At 47.2% G+C, this 20175-nt stretch overlaps 1 protein-coding gene across 3 annotated transcripts in view; it reads right to left on the bottom strand.

Moving 5' to 3' along the window:
* The window catches only part of TIAM1 (TIAM Rac1 associated GEF 1), a 454781-nt gene extending 434823 nt beyond the window's left edge, over positions 1-19958 (bottom strand). For all 3 annotated transcript variants that reach the window (XM_062206186.1, XM_062206194.1, XM_062206213.1), the window contains exon 1: positions 19894-19958. The gene's annotated coding sequence lies outside the window, so the exon portion shown is untranslated. The remainder of the gene's footprint in view (positions 1-19893) is intronic.
* Between the last annotated feature and the right edge of the window lie 217 nt (positions 19959-20175).

The raw sequence follows: 20175 nt of genomic DNA, 5'->3' as shown, positions 1-20175 counted from the left end.
CTAGCAACCATAACATAGCAACCAGGCCCTGGGAGCCAGTCTCCCCAAAGCACTGGAACGCTGAGCTGTCTCAACTGTGGGGCTATGCCCCAGAATGAGAGTGGGGCAGAAGTGGGGGGAGTTGGGGATGTCTCCAGGGGCTGTCATAAAGATTAGGTCCAGTGCTCCAGAAGGCAAGATGCTGGTTACTGTGAGGCCCATAAATTTGCTTTTCCTGACACAGATGGGATTAGAAATTGCTGCATCACACGCTGAGAAGACAAGAATTATGGCAATTAAAATTCAGAGGCTGTCCACGAGGAATGACTCCAGCTCTCCCCACTCCAGTAAGCTACATTCACTGGTCTTGGTATAAACAATGGGCAGCTAACTGGGATCTTTAAGGGCGGTAGCATGAAGCCTCCAGGTTGCTAACACAACCCAGCAACATGAACTAAGGAAGTCTATCTGGTTTGTCCCTCTCAAAGGAGTTCGCTATTTGAGCTGCAATTGTGGCAACAGTTCCCACACCTTCAAGGTCATTTGGTTTGATATAAGTGGTGAGGAAGGCCAAGGTTGCAGGCAGAGTCAACCCCCAAATTAAAGCAATTAATTGTTGGGGGCAGGGGAATTGACAAAATCTATTTTTAAATAATTACGTTGTGAAATTGTTTAGTAAGTAAAAACCATGGTTATGAGATTTTAATTTCTTAAATTACAACAAAATGCTAAAGTTCAATTGGTATAATTTCAGAACTAAAATTATACTTTCTAATCACAGATTTCAAGAAGAGATCATTAATTATTCTAACATGGATAAACCTTTCCTAAAATGTCAGAGGAGACCTTGCACTGGAAATGTTTTCAATGTTCCATAACGGACTGAAGAGGAGTAAACACAGGAGGTCGCCCAGCGGCACTTCTCCATAACAATGACTAAAGCAGATCTGAGGATGAGGAGAGGCCTTTCATGATACAGCTGTTAGGGGCAGGCATTTGGTGTAGTGGTTAAAATGCTTGAGATGCCCACATCCCCAGCTGGAGTGCCTGGGTTCAAGTACTGCCTCCACTTCTGATTCCAGCTTCCTGCTAGTGCTCACCCCGGGAGGCAGCAAATGAAGGCTCAGCACCTGGGTCCCTGATACTCAGGTGGGAGACCTGGATGGATCTCCAAGCTCCTGGCTTCAGCCTGGCCCAAAGTCAGCTGCTATGTGCACTGAGGGGTAAGCTAACAGGTAGAAGATCTCTCTTTTTCTGTGTCTCTATCCCTCTGTGACTCTGCTTTTCAAATAGACAAAAATTTTAAGTGATACACTCATTGGCAATATCCTGCAAGTATGCATGGAGAAGCCCTAAATGCCTTAAATTATTATCTGGTATTTAAGAATTTTCTTTTTTTTAAGATTTATTTATTTATTTATTTATTTGAAAGTCAGAGTTACATAGAGAGAGGAGAGGCAGAGAGAGAGAGAGAAAGTCTTCTATCTGATGTTTTACTCTCCAGATGGCCACAACGGCTAGAACTGTGCCTATCTGAAGCCAGGAGACAAGAGCTTCTTCCAGGTCTCCCACACGGGTGCAGGGGCCCAAGGACCAGGGCCATCTTCCATTGCTTTCCCAGGCCATTGCAGAGAGCTGGATGGGAAGTGAAGCAGCCGGGTCTTGAACCGGCATCCATATGGGATACCGGCTATGCCACAGCACCAACCCCTAAGAATTTTCTATCCAGGGGCTGGCATTGTGGCATAGCAGGTAAAGCCACCACCTGCGACGCCAGCATCCCATATGGACACCAGTTCGAGTCCAGCTGCTCCACTTTCAATCCAGCTCCCTGCTAATGCACCTGGGAAAGTAGCAGAGGATGGCCCAAGTGCTTGGGCCCCTGCACCCATATGGGAGGCTGGGAAAAAGCTCCTGGCTCCCTGGCTTCGGTCTGGCCCAGCCCTGGCCATTGCAGCCATTTGGGAAGCGAACCAAAGATGAAAGACTCTCTGTGTCTCTCTCTCACTCGCTCTGTAACTCTGCCTTTCAAATAAATAAAATAATTAAAACAAAATTTTTTTTTAACTTTTCTTTAATGAATATAAATTTCCAGTGTACAGCTTATGGATTACAATGGCTTCCCCCCCCCCCATAACTTCCCTCCCACCCGCAACCCTCCCCTCTCCCGCTCCCTCTCCCCTTCCATTTGCATCAAGATTCATTTTCAATTCTCTTTATATACAGAAGATCAATTTAGTATAAAGATTTCAACAGTTTGCACCCACATAGAAACACAAAGTGAAACATACTGTTTGAGTACTAGTTATAGCATTAAATCACAATGTACAGCACATTAAGGACAGAGATCCCACATGAGGAGCAAGTGCACAGTGGCTCCTGTTGTTGACCCAACAAATTGACACTCTAGTTTATGGTACCAGTAACCATCCTAGGCTGTCGTCATGAGTTGCCAAGGCTATGGAAGCCTTCCAAGTTTGCCGACTCTGATCATATTTAGACAAGGTCATAAAAGACAGAGTGAGGATAGTAACCAATGATCCTAAGAGTGGCATTTACCAGGTTTGAACAATTATACAGCATTAAGTGGGGAAGAGGACCATCAGTACACACATGTTGGGAGTAGAGCCATTGGTGGTAGAGTAGAGGTTATGATTACAAAGGAATGAGACCCAAGTACGCTAGACAGGGCCTAGAACAAAGGACAGAGTCATTATTAGAGGAGCTAAGAAAGGTACTGTCTAAGCTACAATTAAGTTTTCTGATTGAGAGGCAAATAGAACCTGATAGAAGGGGCTTGATAATAATCTGGTGGGCTTTAGGCCTTGTAAATTCAGAGGCCCAGACCTATCTATCTCTTCACATGGGGTATATCCTAAGGGAGGTGTGAACCTCCTAGGGGAAGGCACTCTGTTGACTTTCATTACTTGGCTGGCCTGGGAGGAGAGCTGGCCAGGTAAAGGCAGGGGGCATCTCTAACAAGAAATTTACAGTTCTGCCTGCAATGTTGCTGACCCTACTTGACCATCCCCTCAGCTGCAGTGGTCCCTTTGGAAGTTGGGCTGAGTGAAGGGCTTTTCAGCTTAGAGCCAATAAGATCTGTGGCTCTGACCTGGGCATCCTTCGACTCCAGGGCAGGTCCATTTCCAGTGATCCAACTCTTGGCAGAGCTGCCAGGGCTCTTCACAAGCTGACTTCTGCTGAAGCCCAGGCTTACCACATTGAAAGCCACTGCAGTGGACTGGCCTGTTGGGTCTCCTTGAGGGCAGATCACTGTACAGATCAGCCATTAATAGGCCTGCCACCCATTGCTTCTGATGCCGAGCTTTCTTTTCCTCCTGGTTTGTGTTAAAGCAGACCAGAGGATGCAAGTCAAGGGAGTGCCCGTTTCCCATCTCTAATCTTCGGTGGCCTGAACTACAAGTCTATAGTCACAGGCATGTTCTTCAGTAGTTTTTCTAAGGTAGACAATGCCCATGAGGAAAATTATATTCTCACTTTAAAACTTTCTTTCCCTTTGGTCTGAAAGGGAGGTTTTTTCTACTTACTGTATACTTCGCTGATGGCGAAGTGAATCTAGCTATGAGATTATTATTTAAGTTCTTATTTTGGCTATGCTATTGCAGAAAAATGTTAGCCATCTCTTTTATAAGGTCTAAAGATTAAATTGTGCATCCTACAGATTCCTTCATAATAGAATTAGTTTCCTACCTTGAAGAGAATAGAGAAATGAAAGAACAAGTTGGGCTTAGAATAGAGAAATGAGGGAGCAAGTCCTAGATCGCTTGCTGACAATAGCAATATCACATGAATACTTAGCAAACCGTTTCAACCATTAGATAACAACTTAAGAAAACATTTACCAGAAGGTCCAATGCCTTCTATAAAGTTTAAGAATCATGTATTTGAAAACACCTCTTAAATATCTAACATGGTGTAGTTTGTTTAGCCAGTAAACTTAAGCACAACCATCTAAAATGTTTTTAGTTTCTTTCTACCAACAAGTCTAAAACATATGATACACAGATTCAGGTCCCACAAATTAAAATGTATCTTTGATTGATTTTAGCAGCTTAAATTTATGGACAATCTTATCTATAAGCCATTTAAAATAAAACTCTTAATAAAATTTCCCCATGTGGACATACAATATGTACACACATATAATATAGCATAATAGGCCAATATAGCAATTTTAATAATAGCTTTTAAAATCTTTAACTCTTTTTGTAGATTGCCAATTGATTTGAATTGCTTTTTCTTTTTAGTAACCTCAGTTAACCATACTTTCTCTCAGTTGGTACTGTTAATACATTATTGGCTTCATCTGTTTACAGAGCCATCCCAAAGTACTGAATACAATAAAAGTGGCTGGAAAAAAGTCCATAGGAACCTATAGGAGGACAGCTAAACACAGAACCAACAACGCTTTAGTTTTATGAGCAGCAGATCATATATAACTGTGGATGACAAAAGACTTTAAGTCGCCATGTTTAAAATTATAAACTCATCAACCAACAAGAGGCACTTGCTTACTTCACAGTATTTTTGAAAGCACCTGTAGGATTTTACAAGTATTTAACCCTTTAAGCCTCTGGGGCTTTCTCATTAAGATAACTATCATGTCTAGTAACACAAGATCATTAGACTTTTTAATTCTCAAACATTTGTATTAATAGCATTTTCCATTATAGAAACTTAAAGTCTGGTACCACATCACATCTTGACAGTACTTCTAATATACTCCAAATAGACTGATTAGTTGGTGTCTCTATAAGATGAGAGACATAGGTCCTTCGATTTTTTCAGTTGGGCCCAAACTGGAAAAACCAAAGTCCAGGATTTACTGGAAATTTTAGAGACCAGATTGTTTGAAACTTTGATTTTTTGAATGCCTGTCAAGAATGCCAAGAAGGCTCAAAATCCAAAATATCTGGTTGAAATAAGATTTCTTAAAATCATGACATAACATAGACCAAATTTGATCATTGTTACAAGGTGATTATTCAAATTTTTGAAAAAAGCACATATTTAAATAACCCATAGCTCTTAATAAAAATTCAGCTGTTTTTGAACAATTAGAATTTAACAGACATCAAGAGAACATAATAGATTACTTTAACACATTGCTTTAACAGAGCATCAGAGTTTAATTCTATGTCAAAGAGAAATTGAGCTTCCTGTGATCTTTTGCTGTGAGGTTTCCTTCCTTTACCTTCTTTCATATTGGTGACCATGTTTCTGTGTTTCTGTGTGTAAGACATCTTTAAGCATCTTTTGCAGGGCAGGATGAGTGGCAACAAATTCTTTCAGTTTCTGTTTGCTATGAAAAGTCTTAATTTCACCTTCATTCACAATTGAGAGCTTTGCAGGATATAGTATTCTGGGCTGGCAGTTTTTCTCTCTTAGTACCTGGGCTATGTCTCGCCATTCCCTTCTAGCTTGTAGGGTTTCTGATGAGAAGTCTGCTGTGAGTCTAATTGGAGATCCTCTAAGAGTGATCTGACGTTTCTCTCTTGCACCTTTTAGGATCTTTTCTTTATGTTTCACTGTGGTGAGTTTGATTACAACATGTCGTGGTGAGAATCTCTTTTGGTCATGTTTATTAGGGGTTCTATAAGCTTCCTGTACTAAGATGCCTCTGTCCTTCTCCAAACCTGGGAAATTTTCTGCTAGTATCTCACTGAAAATGCCTTCTAATCCTTTCTCCCTCTCCATGGCTTCAGGAACTCCTAGAACCCGAATGTTGGGTTTTTTAATAGTATCCTGTAGATTCCCGACAATATTTTTTAGATTTCTAATTTCTTCTTCTTTTCTTTGGTTTGCCTGTTTCCTTTCCTGTTCTCTGTCTTCTAAGTCTGATATTCTCTCTTCTGCTTCGCCCATTCTGTTTTTAAGGCTCTCTAATGTGTTTGTCATTTGATCTATTGAACTCTTCATTTCATTATGATTTCTAGTCACTATCAGAATTTCTTGTTCCACTAGTTGTTTCATTTCATTTTGATTCCTCCTTAATATTTCACTTTCACGAGAGAGATTTTCTATCTTGTCCATGAAGGATTTCTGTAGTTCAAGAATTTGTTTTTGAGAACTTCTTAATGTTCTTATCAATTTTTTGAGATCTGCTTCTTGCATTTCTTCGATCTCATCTTCTTCATAATCTTGAATTGGGGTGTCTTTTTCATTTGGGGGCGTCATAGTTTCTTCCTTGTTCTTGTTAGCTTGGTTTTTGCGTTTGTTGTTTGGCATGTTGGAGATATTTGGTTTCTTCACTGTGGTGCTTTTTCTTGTTACACTATGGCTCTATATTAAGTGGACTGTCTGCTTTCAGTGGAGCCTTAGAGGCTTGAGATGAGTGTGGACTGAGAGCTGTGTTTGGTTCCTCAGGGTTGAGGGTGTGTCAAAGATGACACTCCCAGGTTAGGTGTGGTAAATCTCTCTTTCTTTTTTTGATTTAAAAGGGAAGTAATTCCGCACAGCTGAACGTAATTGGAGGTAGTTAGCAGGCAAATGATATACCCACAGCAGCCAGAGATCAGAAGCTCTTTCCCAAGGACCACACAGGGAATCTCTGCTGCCCTCAGTGTGGGCTCCAATTCTCCTGCAGTCTCCCACTGGGTTGCCAAGTTAGATGCTAATCTCCTGTTATTTCACCCCTCCCCCCAGAGTCAGGTTTTTCTGCTAGGCTCAGGGCTGGTGCAGACCTGAGGTCGCCCTGCTTATGACGTATGTCCAAAATGGCGCCTGCTCTGTCTTGCTCGCCTTTGAGAGGTGAGTGGAGAGAGAGAAACTTGTGTCCGTATCAGTCACTTTTTTTATTTTTTTTCTCTCTCTTCTAGTTAGCCTGGTGAACTTTTCCCCACGGAGTTTCAAGCCTCGTTCCCTCTAGCCTCCTCTTTCCGCTTGCCCGCTGGTATCTCGGGCTATGGAGGTTCGGCTCACCTCGCGTTCCAGCGCTGGTGCGTTGAGTCTGCCGCTGGTGTCCCGAACTTGGGCTCCCACGCTCTCCACGCAGGTCCACTGTGAATCACTAGTTCCGGAAGAGTTTCCTCTGCTGTTTCATCCCCTACTCTTCCTTGACCCTGCAGTATCTCCACTTATATTAAACTTTCTGTCCGCCCGGACTAAGTGTGCTTCCTGCCTATTCCGCCATCTTGCCGTCTCTCCTAAAACAAAATTTTTTTAAAAAGAATTTTCTATTCTAAAAAAAATTGTTTATTAATTTAATTCCGACTAAAGAAAAATAACCAAAAGGTGATGCCTCAAAATAGCTCCAATTCAAACAGCTAGAAAACATGAGCTGCTTTCTGGGGTAAGGAAATTTCAGTTTGCAATATTTAATAATACTTGTGCCCTTCAAATGCAGGTTTCTCAAACTCAGCACTATGTTGTGTGGTTGCAGGACCAGAGAATTCTTTGTCCCAGGAGACTCTCTGTGCACTGCCTGGCAACATCCTTGGCCTTTAGGCTATAGATTTCACTAGAAACTCCTGATCGTGACAACCAAAAAACATCTCCAGACACTGCCAACTGTCCCCAGGAAGGCAAAACTGCCCCTATCGGAGAACCTCCGTCCTCATACAACGCAACAAAAAACCCATCACCCATCAAGCATTTACATCCAAAAGCTGATGTCCAAAGAGAGTTCGCATGAGCACCACACTGCAAATATTTCCTTCAACTAAGCTTTAGAAAATAAATAAAACAATGAAGTCATTCACAGAGTTCTTTAAGTAAATGAAGTATTCCCCCCCTTTTAAAAGTGTGAAATCAGGGTTTAAAAACACAGCATTTCCTGTGCTCCTTTCCTCAATCTGTAACTTAGTTGTGCTGGGATAACTGGTGCACTGTTCAAAAGAGAAGGTAAAGCTAATCCATCACCTAGCCATGGAGCAGAAAAGATTGACAGAATCATAACGAAGGAAACGCTCTCTACTGATCTGCTTTCAAAAGCAAATGACATGCAAAGGACATCATCGAGAAGGGAAAAATGACAACCCACAAAACAGAGGAAATGCCCACAAATCATACAACGGGTCTTCGAAAAGCTCACAGAAAATGTATATCATAAAAAATATGCATGCATTTCAAATTTTTGCACCAAACTAAAGTTACCTTTTAATTCCATTAATTTTTTAATTTTAATTTTTAATTAGATTTTAAATTTAGTTTTAATTTCCATTAACTTTCTGAAGTCATTTTGTGTCTCTTTGGAGACTTGCATCTAGAATATACAAAGAATTCTAACTTACAATGAGACAAAACCCAACTGAAAAATAGACAAAGGATCTGAATAGACTTTCCCAAAGAAAAACGCACAATCAGAGAATTCAAATCAAAGGCACAGGAGACACCGCCTCTCACCCACTAGAATGGTTATAATCAAAAACACACAAAACTGGGCCAGCAGTGTTGTGGCACAGCAGGTTAAGCCACTGCCTGCAACAGCAGTATCCCATATCAGAGCACTGGTTCAAGTCCCAGCTGCTCCAACGCAACTCCCTGTTAATGTACCTGGGAAACCAGAAGATGGCCCAAGTGCTTGGACACTGCCACCCATGTGGAAGACTCCAGTGGAGTTCCCAGCTCCTGGCTTCAGCCTGGCCCAACCAGCCAGGCTCAACCCTGGCCATGGTGGCCATTTGGGGAGTGAACCAATGAATAGAATATCTTTCTGTCTCTCTCTCTCTCCCTCTCTCTCCCTCCCTCCCTCCCTCCCTCCCTCCCTCTCTCTCTTTGTTATTCTGCCCCTCATATAAGTAAAATCAACCTTTTTTTAGAAAAAGAATTGAAAAACAGATATTCAAACACATATTGAGACCAAAATGCGGGGGAAAAACTCAACATCCATTAACTGATATATAGATAAACAAAATGTGGTCTACCCATGCAGTGGAATATTATTCAGCCCTAAAAAAGTATAGAATGCTGATATATGCTACAACATGCATGATTCCTGAAAACAGTACACTAAATGAAAGGAGCCATTCACCAAAGGATATATAATATATGATTCCATTTCTAGGCAATGTCCCAAATAGGCAAATCTGTGGAGGCAGAAAGTGGATCAGTGGTCATCAGATGCTGGTGGAAGGAGCAGGGAAGGGAAATGACTGCTAATGGGTACAAGTCTTTCTTTTGGGAATGACAGAAATGTCCTCAAACTGACTGTGACTGTTGTACATACCAAAAAAATCACTGAATCCCATACTTGAAAGAGAGAAAATATCCTATATGTGACTATCTTAAAGCTGTAACAAAAACCAAAGCTTCCTGTAGACAATGCATAGAAAATTCAACCGCAATTACAGAAACAAAATGTAACAACACCATCTAACCATTGTAACCAATCTTGACAATTGACAAAGCCTGGGATCTAAGAGAGAGGAAAGTTGCTGAGAAAGGAAGATCAGGACAACATTTTCATGTTTAAAAAGGGAGTAGATAAAAGTCTCTGTCCTGGGGCCGGTACCGTGGCTCAAAAGGCTAATCCTCCACCTGTGGCACTGGCACACTGGGTTCTAGTCCCGGTCAGGGCGCCGGATTCTATCCCAGTTGCTCCTCTTCCAATCTAGCTCTCTGCTATGGCCCAGGAGTGTAGTGGAGGATGGCCCAGGTCCTTGGGCCCTGCACCTGCATGGGAGACCAAGAGAAGCACCTGGCTCCTGGCTTCGGATCAGCGCGGTGGGCCGGCCGCAGCACACCGGCCACAGCAGCCATTGAGGGGTGAACCAATGGAAAAGGAAGACCTTTCTCTCTATCTCTCTCTCTCACTGTCCATTCTGCCTGTCAAAAAAAAAAAAGTCTCTGTCCTGGGCTAGCACTGTGGCACAGCGGGTTAAAGCCATGGCCTGCAGCGCCAGCATCCCATATAGATGTTGGTTCAAGTCCCGGTTGCTCTACGTCTAATCCAGCTTCCTGCTAATGCACCTAGGAACGCAGCATAAAATGGTCCAAGTCCTTGGGCCCCTGCACCCATGGGTGAGACTCAGAAGAAGCTCCTGGCTCCTGGCTTCAGCTTGACCCAACCCCAACCACTGCGGCCATTTGGGGAGTGAGACAGTGGATGGAAGACCTCTCTCTCTCTCTCTCTCTCTTTCTCTTTCTCTCCCTCTTCTGTAACTCCACCTTTCAAATAAATAAAACAAATCTTTTTTTAAAAAAAGTCTCTAACAGCGATTGATAGAACTAAATTGAAGGTCCATGCAAGTAACATAAAGTCGAAGTACTATCAATATAAGCACCTGCCATGGGTTGTAACCTTCAAATTTGTATGTTAATGGTATTTGAAAGTGATGCTTGTGGGATATCAATAAGGTTAGGTGAAGTTATGGTGAGATCATGCAGATGAGGGTCCCAGGATAGCATCAGTGGCTTTATGAAGCCAGAGGGAGACCTGAGTTGGCATAACTGCTCTGTCTCTCCACCGGAAGTCCTGGCCATGTCTTGTTGAAACAAGAAGGCCCCTAGTAGGGGTCAACATTGTGGTGCAGTGGGTTAAGCCACCAACCTATAATGCCAGCATCCTACTGAGGAACATAAAGTCAAGTCCTGGCTGCTCAGCTCCTTGCTAACATGCCTGGAAAAGCAGCAGAAGATGGCCCAAGTATCTGCCACCCATGTAGGAGAACCAGGTGGAGTTCCTGGCTCTTGGCTTTGTAGGGCCAAGTCCCAGCCACCAAAGTCATCTTTTCCTCTGTGTGTGTGTTTTTCTCTGTGTGTAACTTTGTTTTCAAATAAATAAATAAATCTTAAGAAGAAAGAAAAGAAAAGAGGGTCCCCAGCAGCTTCTGGCTCCTCACTCTTAGACTTCTCAGCCTTAAGAATTCGTGAGCTCAATCAATGTCTTTCCTTTAAAATTTAACCAGGCTCAGGTATTTTGCAAAAGCAACAGAAAACAGACCAAGAGTGATACATACAATGATCACAAATGTGGAAAACAAAGATTGCAATAAGTTGAACTGTTTATCATAACAGGAAGTTGAGAAATCAAAGTGGAAAATTCATAGTATTTAGAGATATAAAGATGACAACTAGAAGAACTCAAAGCAAAACTGAACAAAAGCAATTAATTCTGCAGCGCACGGGACAGGGTGGGAATGAAGCAGAGTGGGGCCAGGGGACTTCATTTCCCTGGTAAGCACATCTGTTCCACTTCCCAGAATGATTACTCTGCACATTGCTTTAGGAATCAAATCAAGCTTGGCATTACCTGAGTTGAAAAACTTGCATGAAATAAGAATATACTTTATGTCTGAAAAACATTAAACTGGACCATCTTTGCTGAGTGAAATCATGATTTAAATGTCCAAATTCGAGCAAAAGTGATTCCAGGTTAACAGCCAAAGACGGCATCCCTTCTAGGAAGGCAGCTTGAAAATGGATGAGGGCCCTGAAAAAGTTCGTGGAAATGTATTATGAAAAAGTGATTCTCGGGACCCATCTCAAAGTACCCGAGTTTGAATCCTACCTGCACTCCAAATTCCAGCACTCTGCTAACCATGTACCTTGGGAGGCAGATGATGGCTCAAGCAGTTGGGTCTCTGCCATCTACATGGGACACACAGATTGAGTTCCTAGCTCCCAGCTTTGGTCTGGCACAGCCCTGGTTGCAATGAACATTTGGGGAATGAACCAGCAGACCAGAGATATGGATCTTGCTCTCTCTGACAAATACACACACACTCTGTCTCTCTGCCTTTCAAATAATTAAAAAACTAACTTAAACGTATGCCTGGATTTTAAATGTTTTTGAAGCAAAGTAAACTTATGTTTTAACTTCTTTAGCCCATGAATTTTTTGAAGTAACTTCATATACTATATTCTTAAAAAAAAAAATCTGTATAAAATCGCTACTGTGTGTCAGGCAGACAGTAGGAATAAGAAGGTCAAACTGTCCCATTGTAAGGACAAACATTCACAAATCCTAAAATCTTTGAGATTCAAAGAACACCTTAGGTAAAAGAAAGTGCATGTGGCACTCCCCACGTAGCAGACACTTGGACACACTCAGAAACCCAGAAGGTGAAGGGAGAGACTGCTCACCCCCGAAACACAGCAGAATTTGCCAACAGGGAATGACTATACACAATTACATAAAACAGGATTACAACTGGAGCAGTTAGGACTCAGGATAACAAACTCAAAAGAGAAGCACTTCTGAGAATGTCTGATAGCAGAATTCATAAAAACACCAGGAAACAGCAAAACCAGGAGTGCCCTGAGGTACCCCAGGGCCTTACAGGTAAGAATGGGTCCTGTTATCAGAACTCAGGGAGTTCACGCAATGCAAAAAAACTTGCCCGCCTAGTTATCACTTTCCAAGGACATCCTTGTGTCCTAGGAAGGGATGGAGATGTATCTCTTGCAAAGGAGAAAAAAAAAATGTCTTGAGTTCATTGGGCCAGGCTCCTAATTAATTCCCAAAGCAAAACCCTCATAAGGTCATGTCAAGAATAAACCCCATGGTTGTGAACCTCTGGGAACATTGCCCAAAGAATACACAGAACTTGGTCAGGAGTCTCCAACTCAACTAGATTGCAAAGCGCCATTTGCCAGGGACGCAACTCGGTACTCTCCACTCTGCCCAGATGGTGGGCTGGGTCAAAAGAGATTCTGCCCCCAGAGCTGAAGAAGCCCTGGGAAGGTCAAGCCTTGGGCTTCATTCAATGACTCCCCACTGTGAATAGCCTGAGGACCCCTGACAGGGCTGGGGGAAAGGGCCCCTCAGACACCCTGCAGACCTCAGGCACACCCCACCACTGCCATCAGCCCACCTCCCAGCCCCTCTGAAGTCTGCTTCCACACATGCTCCTGACACCTCCACAGGAAGAATCCCCAGACCCCTTGGCATCCTGACCTCTCCTGCCCTGGGCTGCTCTACTGCCTCTCTGGGGCTCATTATCACCTCTGTGGAAAGAGCAGGAAACCAGGAGCAGGAAGTCCAGCTGATCTATGTTTACAAGGTTAGCAGGTCTTGGAGAGGGAGGAGGGTGTGAAGGTGGAAGGTAGGCAGGAGATATCATTGGAGAGATCTCACTGGAGGCAAGCTTGGCAAAGGCAGGTTTTTCTGCAGAATTCCCTGTTCTTCCCAAGGGCAGAGAACTGTGCTTTAATTTTTTAAGGAAAAACAACTGAATCGCCATAGCCTAATCTACCAGCCCCGCCCCAGAAATTCCACACTATCATACATACACACCTGTATTCTGCACCTCCTGCCTTAGCCACGACCCCCAGTGGGTGCACAAAACCATGCATAGTACCAGCCCCTATACACGGTTTTTTCCTGTATATACCTACTTATCATAGGCGCTAAATTTATAAATTGAGCATAGTAAGAGATTAAGAAAAATAAGTAACCAAATAGAACAAGTATAACAATAGAGTGGAATAAAAGGTCTCTAAAATGTATGAACTGCTTATTTCCATAATTTTCCATTTAATATGTTCAGGGCTTTTTTAATATTTATTTTTTATTTATTTGAAAGGCAGAGTTACAAAGAGAAAAGGAAGAGACAGAGAGATCTTCCATCTGTTGGTTCACTCCCCAAATGGCCACAACTGCCAGGCCCGTACAAGGCTGAAGTCAGGAGCCTGGAGTTTCTTCCGGGTCTCCCATGTGGGTGCAGGGGCCCAAGGACTTGGGCCATCCTCCACTGCTTTCTCAGGCACATTCGTAGGGAGCTGGATCAGAAGTGGAGCAGCAGGGGTTCAAATCGGCACCCGTAAGGGAAGTTGGCGGGTAGGTGGCAGCTTAACCTGCTACGCAACAGTGCTGGCACTGAATACTTTCAGATTTTTGACCTCAGGTAACAGAAACCATGGAAAGCCACACTACGGATGAGGGGGAGCTACCCTACTAATTCTTCAGTCTTTAATAAAATCATATTCCATGAGGGCAGAAACTGGAATAAATAACACGTGTTATATTTATAAAACCAAACTCACTCCTCCTCCCTTTTCTTTCACCTTCATGAAATCAAAGTGGTCCCAGAGAGAAAACACAAGGTGCTTTTCAGAAGATACCAAGGTTTTGTCAGGCATCCTCAATGCTAGGGTACCCCACCACCAACAACCACACCCCAGTGGCCCCTGAGGGCAGAGTTTCTGACAAGCCCAAGCCGCAGAGGACCTTGGCCCATTCTGAAAGTGAGGTTGGGCTCGTCTGAAAGAAACTTCCTCCCACAGTTTTTCAGTGAATCATCTCTCTTTGTTTCACATCCTTTGAATGCAGACAATTGATGGGCTCACAGATCATGCCAGGGCTGTGCCCACACTCCCTGCCTTTCTGCTACTGTTTCAGTGACCCCAGGCCCCACCCCACCAGCACAATGCAATGCAAGGCCTCTCAGTCCAGCTGCACGAAGAATCTCTGCATCAAGCAAAAGAGCTTCAAGATCTTTGAGAAGAATCTCACACCAACACTGGAGGAATCTCTCTGGCTTCCCCGCCCCCAAGCCCAGGCCCTCATGAATGTCTTAATGAGGCCCCAGAGACCACGGGAATAGGAAATGGCTTGTTGTTGGAGAGGTGTGGGGCAAGGGATGGAGGCAAAATTCCACCTCACTGCTAACATCTAGTACCCTTTTACGCTGGAACACTGTGTTCTTAAAACACTCCCCTCCCTATTTTCTTCTGAGTGCCTCCTTTATTTTTTGGTGTAATTCTTTTTAAATAAGTGACATGGCCTACAATGATGATAATATGTTTTTTAAGATGTATTTATTTATTTGAAAGGCAGAGTTACAGAGAGAGAAAGAGATCTTCCATCTGCTGGTTCACTCCCCAGATGGCCACAGGGCCTGGCCCAGGCAAAGCCTAGGAGCCTGGAACTTCATTCAGGTCTCCCCTATGGGTGGCAGGAGCCCAAGCTCTTGAGCCATCTTCCACTGCTTTCCCAGGCACATTAGCAGGGAGCAGGATTGTAAGTGGAGCATCCAGGACTTGAACTGGTGCTCATACAAGATGCCAGTATCACAGGCAGCAGCTTAACCAGCTGCACCACAATGCCAGCCCCAATGTTTTCCTTTTTTAAACAGAAGTTATATATACATAAAGAATAGAATATTTAGGGGCCAGCATGGCGCCATAGCAGGTAAAGTTGCTGCCTACATCCCCGGCATCCCATGTGGGCGCCGGTTCAAGTACCAGCTGCTCCTCCTCCAATCCGGCTGACTGCTAACACACCTGGAAAAACAGCAGGAGATGTAGGAGGCCTGGATGAAGCTTCTGGCTTCAGCCTGGCCCAGCCCTGGCCATTGCATCTATCTGGGGAGTGAACAAGCAGATAGGAAGATCTTCCTGTCTGTCTGTTGTCTGTCTGCCTCTCTCACTCTCTCTCTCTCTAACCCTGCACTTCAAATAAACAAAATAAATCTTAAAAAGTCAGGGGGGAAGATAGAAAGATATGAAGTAGGGGACTGTGAGAAACAGAGAAAGCTTGCCAAGCCTTCCTAAATCTGATTTTTCTGATCCTGTATTGAGGAAAAAAATAAAACCAAAAGGACAAATAGGGCAGGCACTGTTGTGCAACAGGTTAAGTCCATAATGAAGTGCTAGTCCCAGTAACAACTGCCGCACACTTCTTTTTTTTTTTTTTTTTTTTTAAGATTTATGTATGTATTTGAAAGGCAGAGTTACACAGAGAGAAGGACAGAGAGAGAGAGAGAGAGATCTTCCACCTGCTGGTTCACTCCTCAGATGACTACAATGGCCAGGGCTGAACCAGGACAAAATCAGGAGCCAGGAGTTTCATCCTGGTCTCCCTCATGAGTGCAGGGGGCCCAAATATTTGGGCCATCTTCTGCTGTTTTCCCAGGTGCATTAGCAGGGAGGTGGATAGGAAGTAGAGCAGCCAGGATGTCAGTGCCCACGTGGGATGCCAGCATTGCAGATGCCAGCTTAACTGCTGAACTGGCTATGCCTCAACTGCGCACTTCTGACCCAGCTTCTTGCTAATGCACTCAGAGGCAGTGATGGCCCAAGTACTTAGCCACTCACATGGGAGACACAGATAGAGGACCTGGCTCCTTGGCTTCAGCCTGCCCTAGCCCTGGCACTAGCAAGAATTTGGGGAATGAACCAGCAGAAAGAAGATCTCTTTCTGTCTCTCTCTCCCTCCCTGTCACTCTGCCTTTCCAATAAAATTTTTAAGAAAAAAAAGGGGGGGGGCCAGAGAAATTCACTCATAAACACACCCTCTACTCATTTGCTTAATTTAGAAAGGGAAATGTATGTGCATGTATGCAGTTTCATGGATATACACACACGTGTAAACGTGTGTGTGTGCAGACACCCCTCCAGTGAAGACATTGCGCTTTTTTTTTTTTTTTTAAGATTTATTTATTTATTTGAAAGGCAGAATTACAGAGAGGCAGTCGCAGGGAGAGAGAGAGAGAGAGGTCTTCCATCCTGTGGTTCACTCCCCAGATAGCCACAACAGCCGGAGCTGAGCAGATCCAAAGCCAGAAGCCAGGAGCTTCTTCCGGATCTCCATACAGGTACAGGGACCTAAGGACTTGCGTCATCTTCTACTGGTTTCCCAGGCCATAGCAGAGAGCTGGATCGGAAGTGGAGCAGCTGGGACTGGTATGGGATGCTGGCACTGCAGGTGGCAGCTTGGCCCGCTATGCCACAGCACTGGTCCCGAAACTGCTTTTGACTCAGGAGACCAAAGCACTGGAGACCATGCAAATAAGGATCTTTCTCACCCGCAAGGGTGAGTCTGCGGTGTTCAGGAACCCGCAAGGAATCTGAGCACAGCCCATGGAAACCACATTCAGCTTAGGGCTCCTCACCCCTGCCCCTCTGCCCTTCGCACACAGGCAAAGCCCCCTCTGCAAGGCTTGGAGTGAATCCTATGCTCTCACTCAAATCCCTCATTTAGGAACTGATAAGCTCGTACTGCACAACTATTAAAATGTCACACAGAAGCTGTTGCTCCTTCAGACTGCGCCTTGGAGAAAGGAACGTGCCAAGTGTGAACACGCACCCCCAGGAGGCCCACAAAAAAGCTTCCAGAGAATTCCCAGTGATGCCTCAGAATGCCTGCGGTCCTGGGGTTCACCTGACTCACCAGAACAGCTGATATCTAGGGGGGTGGGGGGGGTGGACCAGGACTATGTTACCTTTCTGGCTCCAAGGGGGAGGGGAGAGGAGAGGGGAGGAGACCAGGGAGAAAGAAATGGAGAGGGACCAGGGAGGAAGTCTTTGTCCCAGCTCTTTGGATGAGCATTAGAGTGGAGTTAAATTGTCAGCTAATGAGATTTCCTAACCACGTGCTCCCTTTTAAGTCTAGGCCCCCAACTGATTTGCTCCTCAGACAGCAGCAGGGGGCAGAGGCCCTCAGCATCCCTGAGGACCAGGGGATTCCCAGAACCAGCCCAGGAAGGATGGAGTCATTGCTGCGAGGGCCACTTTAAAAGCTTATTCTATTTATCCAGCAGAATGCCACAGGCCCCCTTCCACAGAAGCGTCCTGTGAGGGAGGGGCTTGGAGGAGTCAGCCTCCACTGGGGGTGACAGAGGGAGGCCCAGGGGCATGGAGGGGACAGGGAGCAGTCCCCGTGGGCCTCTGCAACCACTGCACGGACTGCTGGATGCTCCCTCCTGTTTGTTTGTTTGCTTGTGTTGGCTGGCAAAGGCCCCAGAGGTCTACATTCCAAGGATGTGCTGTTAGACTCAGCTCAATAATTTGTCCCAACGGGCAACAGTGTGTTAAAACAGGAGGTGTTTTTTCAATAAAATCTTTGCCGTGGAGCCTAAGATCATCTTTCTGGCCTATTTATCTGATTGTGGGTGGCTTTGTGTGTGTGTGTGTGTGTGTTGTTTTGTTCTTTTCTATGGAATACCGGCTTCTCTGCCTGAAGGAAATTAGCAGTGCGGAGCTAGGAGAGCACGGGAAACAGGAGGCAAACACCCTGACAGCATTCTGAAGACATTCAATGAAATCAATTCTCCTCCTCTACCTTCCTGGCTTAGCCAACAGCCTTCGCCCGCCCCCCAAGTTTACTTCCCCTCCACTGCAAGATAATTACTTAGCAACTTTGCTGTTTGCCACTCAAAGGCAGCTTCCTGGTGGAGAGATTGGTTATGAGGCACAACAGAGCAGTTTCCACAGCTTCTGGGGCAAGACAGAGCGCTTCGATTTCAGCTCCTGCAGGAAGTGTGCCCTCCCGGCTGCCAGGTATCCCCAGCCAGCTCTGCGTTCAAACCGCCCTCCATCCCGGCGTACCGCACTTTGCGCAGCAGCCATTGGCCCACCGGCAACCACTTCCCACCTTCCCCAAAGCCAGGTCCTGGGCCTCAGCGTAGTCTTGAGGAAGAAGAAACAACGGAAAACCTCGTGGAAATTCAAACGCATGAGGCGGCGCTGCAAGGGATGAGTACGATTCTGCACAGGGCCACGTAACAACAAGCCGTGTCAGAAGCCGAGAACGGGGCTGGAGGAGCCCAGAGCGCAGAGAAGGGAAGCCACTCGGGCCAGCCTCTGTCTCAGAGTTCCTCCGACAAAATCGCCGCAGAGGTTCGCGTGCGCCCTGCAATGGATGTAGTCTGTCCTTGAGCAGCCCCCTTGCACAAACGGAGATCCTCAGCACGCCCACTTCACACACGCGCAAACTGAGACGCGCCGGGCCGCGCAGCTCGGCCAGGGTCACCCCGTTCGCGAGGGACACGGAGCGGGCACTGGAGCCTGGGTTTGGTTGTGGCCTCGGTGCCCGGGCTCTCCAGCCTCTGCGGTGGCTCCGAGTGCGCGCCAAGCCATCCCGGCTGCCCTGGCTCCGGGTCGCCCCACCGCTGCTCCGAGGGTTGCACCGCGTCCCCAAGGGCTCGTGCGCGCCCTTCCATGGAGACCCTGCCCACACGCAGGAAAAAAAGCGGGCTGTGAGTCTCCCTGGCCTGAGCCCGGGGCAAGCCCGAAGGAGGCGAATGGAAAGTGCCGAGGGCGGCCAGGTCAGCGCCCCGACGGTTGTCAACCCGAGGGCTCCAGGTGCGGAGAGACCCGGCCCGGGGACGCCGAGCGCCGCGCAGGCTGAGTCGGCGCCTTCTCCCAACAGCATCTCTCCAGGAGCCGGGGGAGGGGGCGTCACCTGACAGCGTGCACCAACTTCTCTCCGCGCGCAGGGGACACGCGGCAGCGGCCAGGGCCGGGGGAGCGCGGCTCAGCTCTCGCCCAATGGCGAGGTCTGTAAACAAAAGCGGGCCCCACGCGGGTCTGCAGCCGGGTGGCGAGCTGCACGGTGCAGCCGCACCACGGCGGCAGAGCTGACCGCGAGGCGGGGACCCAACGCACAGCCCGCGGGACCCCCTCCGCCGGGACTGAGGCATTGTCTGCGCACCCGCAGGATCTCGCCTCGAACGCCCCCTCCCATGCCCCCCCCCCAACAGCGGTCCCCGCGCCCCGCGTGTCCGGCCCCGAGCGCCGCACCGCTCGCCAAGGTGAGCGCCTAGGCGGCGTGGCCGAGAAGCCAGGCCCGGAGATGCCCAAGTCCGGGGCCGAAGACGCACGCAGGGGACACGGCACGCACACGAAGTTGACACAATCCGCGCGGGCAGCTACGGAGCTCGGCGGCGCGCAGCGATCCGCGCCCACCCCGCGGCGGGGAAGCCCGAGAGCCGGCGCCGCCGCCCGGGCTCCGCGCTCTCTGCGGGCTCCCGGCCGCGCTCGCGTACGGACGCCTCCTCCGGCCTCCGCCTCCCCAGACCGGCCGCGCCGCCCGAGCGGTGCACGCGGAAACAATACGAGGCAAGCCCGACCGGGGGGAGCTAGGACCCGCCGGGAGCCCCCCGTGTGCGGGAGACCGAGTCAGGACTCGCCCGCCGCGGGCGCAGGGGCTGCGGGCATCCTCCTCGCCGCTGTCCCTCGGGGCGGCTCTGATCTGCCGGCCCGAGCCCTCCCGGGGCCTGAGGTACTCACCCGTGACGTGCGTCCGGGACCTCCGCGACGGCGCCGGGCACAATGCGGGGCCGCCGGGCCCCTGGGGCTGCGGACGCCGAGGCGGTCGCGGCGCTGCAGAGCTGCGCGCCCGACGGCGGCGGCGCTGCTCTGCCGGCCGCGCTCGGGCCCCGCTCGCCGTCTGCCAATGGGAGCTGTCAGGGCGCCTCAGCCGGCGGCCTCGGGGGCGGGGCCGCGGGAGCCCGTGGGAAACCGAGCTCCGATTGGGCTTCCTGACGATCGCTCCTCCTCGGACCAGCCAAT

The sequence above is a fragment of the Lepus europaeus genome, chromosome 2 (genome assembly GCF_033115175.1).
Source record: "Lepus europaeus isolate LE1 chromosome 2, mLepTim1.pri, whole genome shotgun sequence".
Classification (NCBI taxonomy): Eukaryota; Metazoa; Chordata; class Mammalia; order Lagomorpha; family Leporidae; genus Lepus; species Lepus europaeus.
This window is presented reverse-complemented; position numbering and strand designations above follow the sequence as displayed.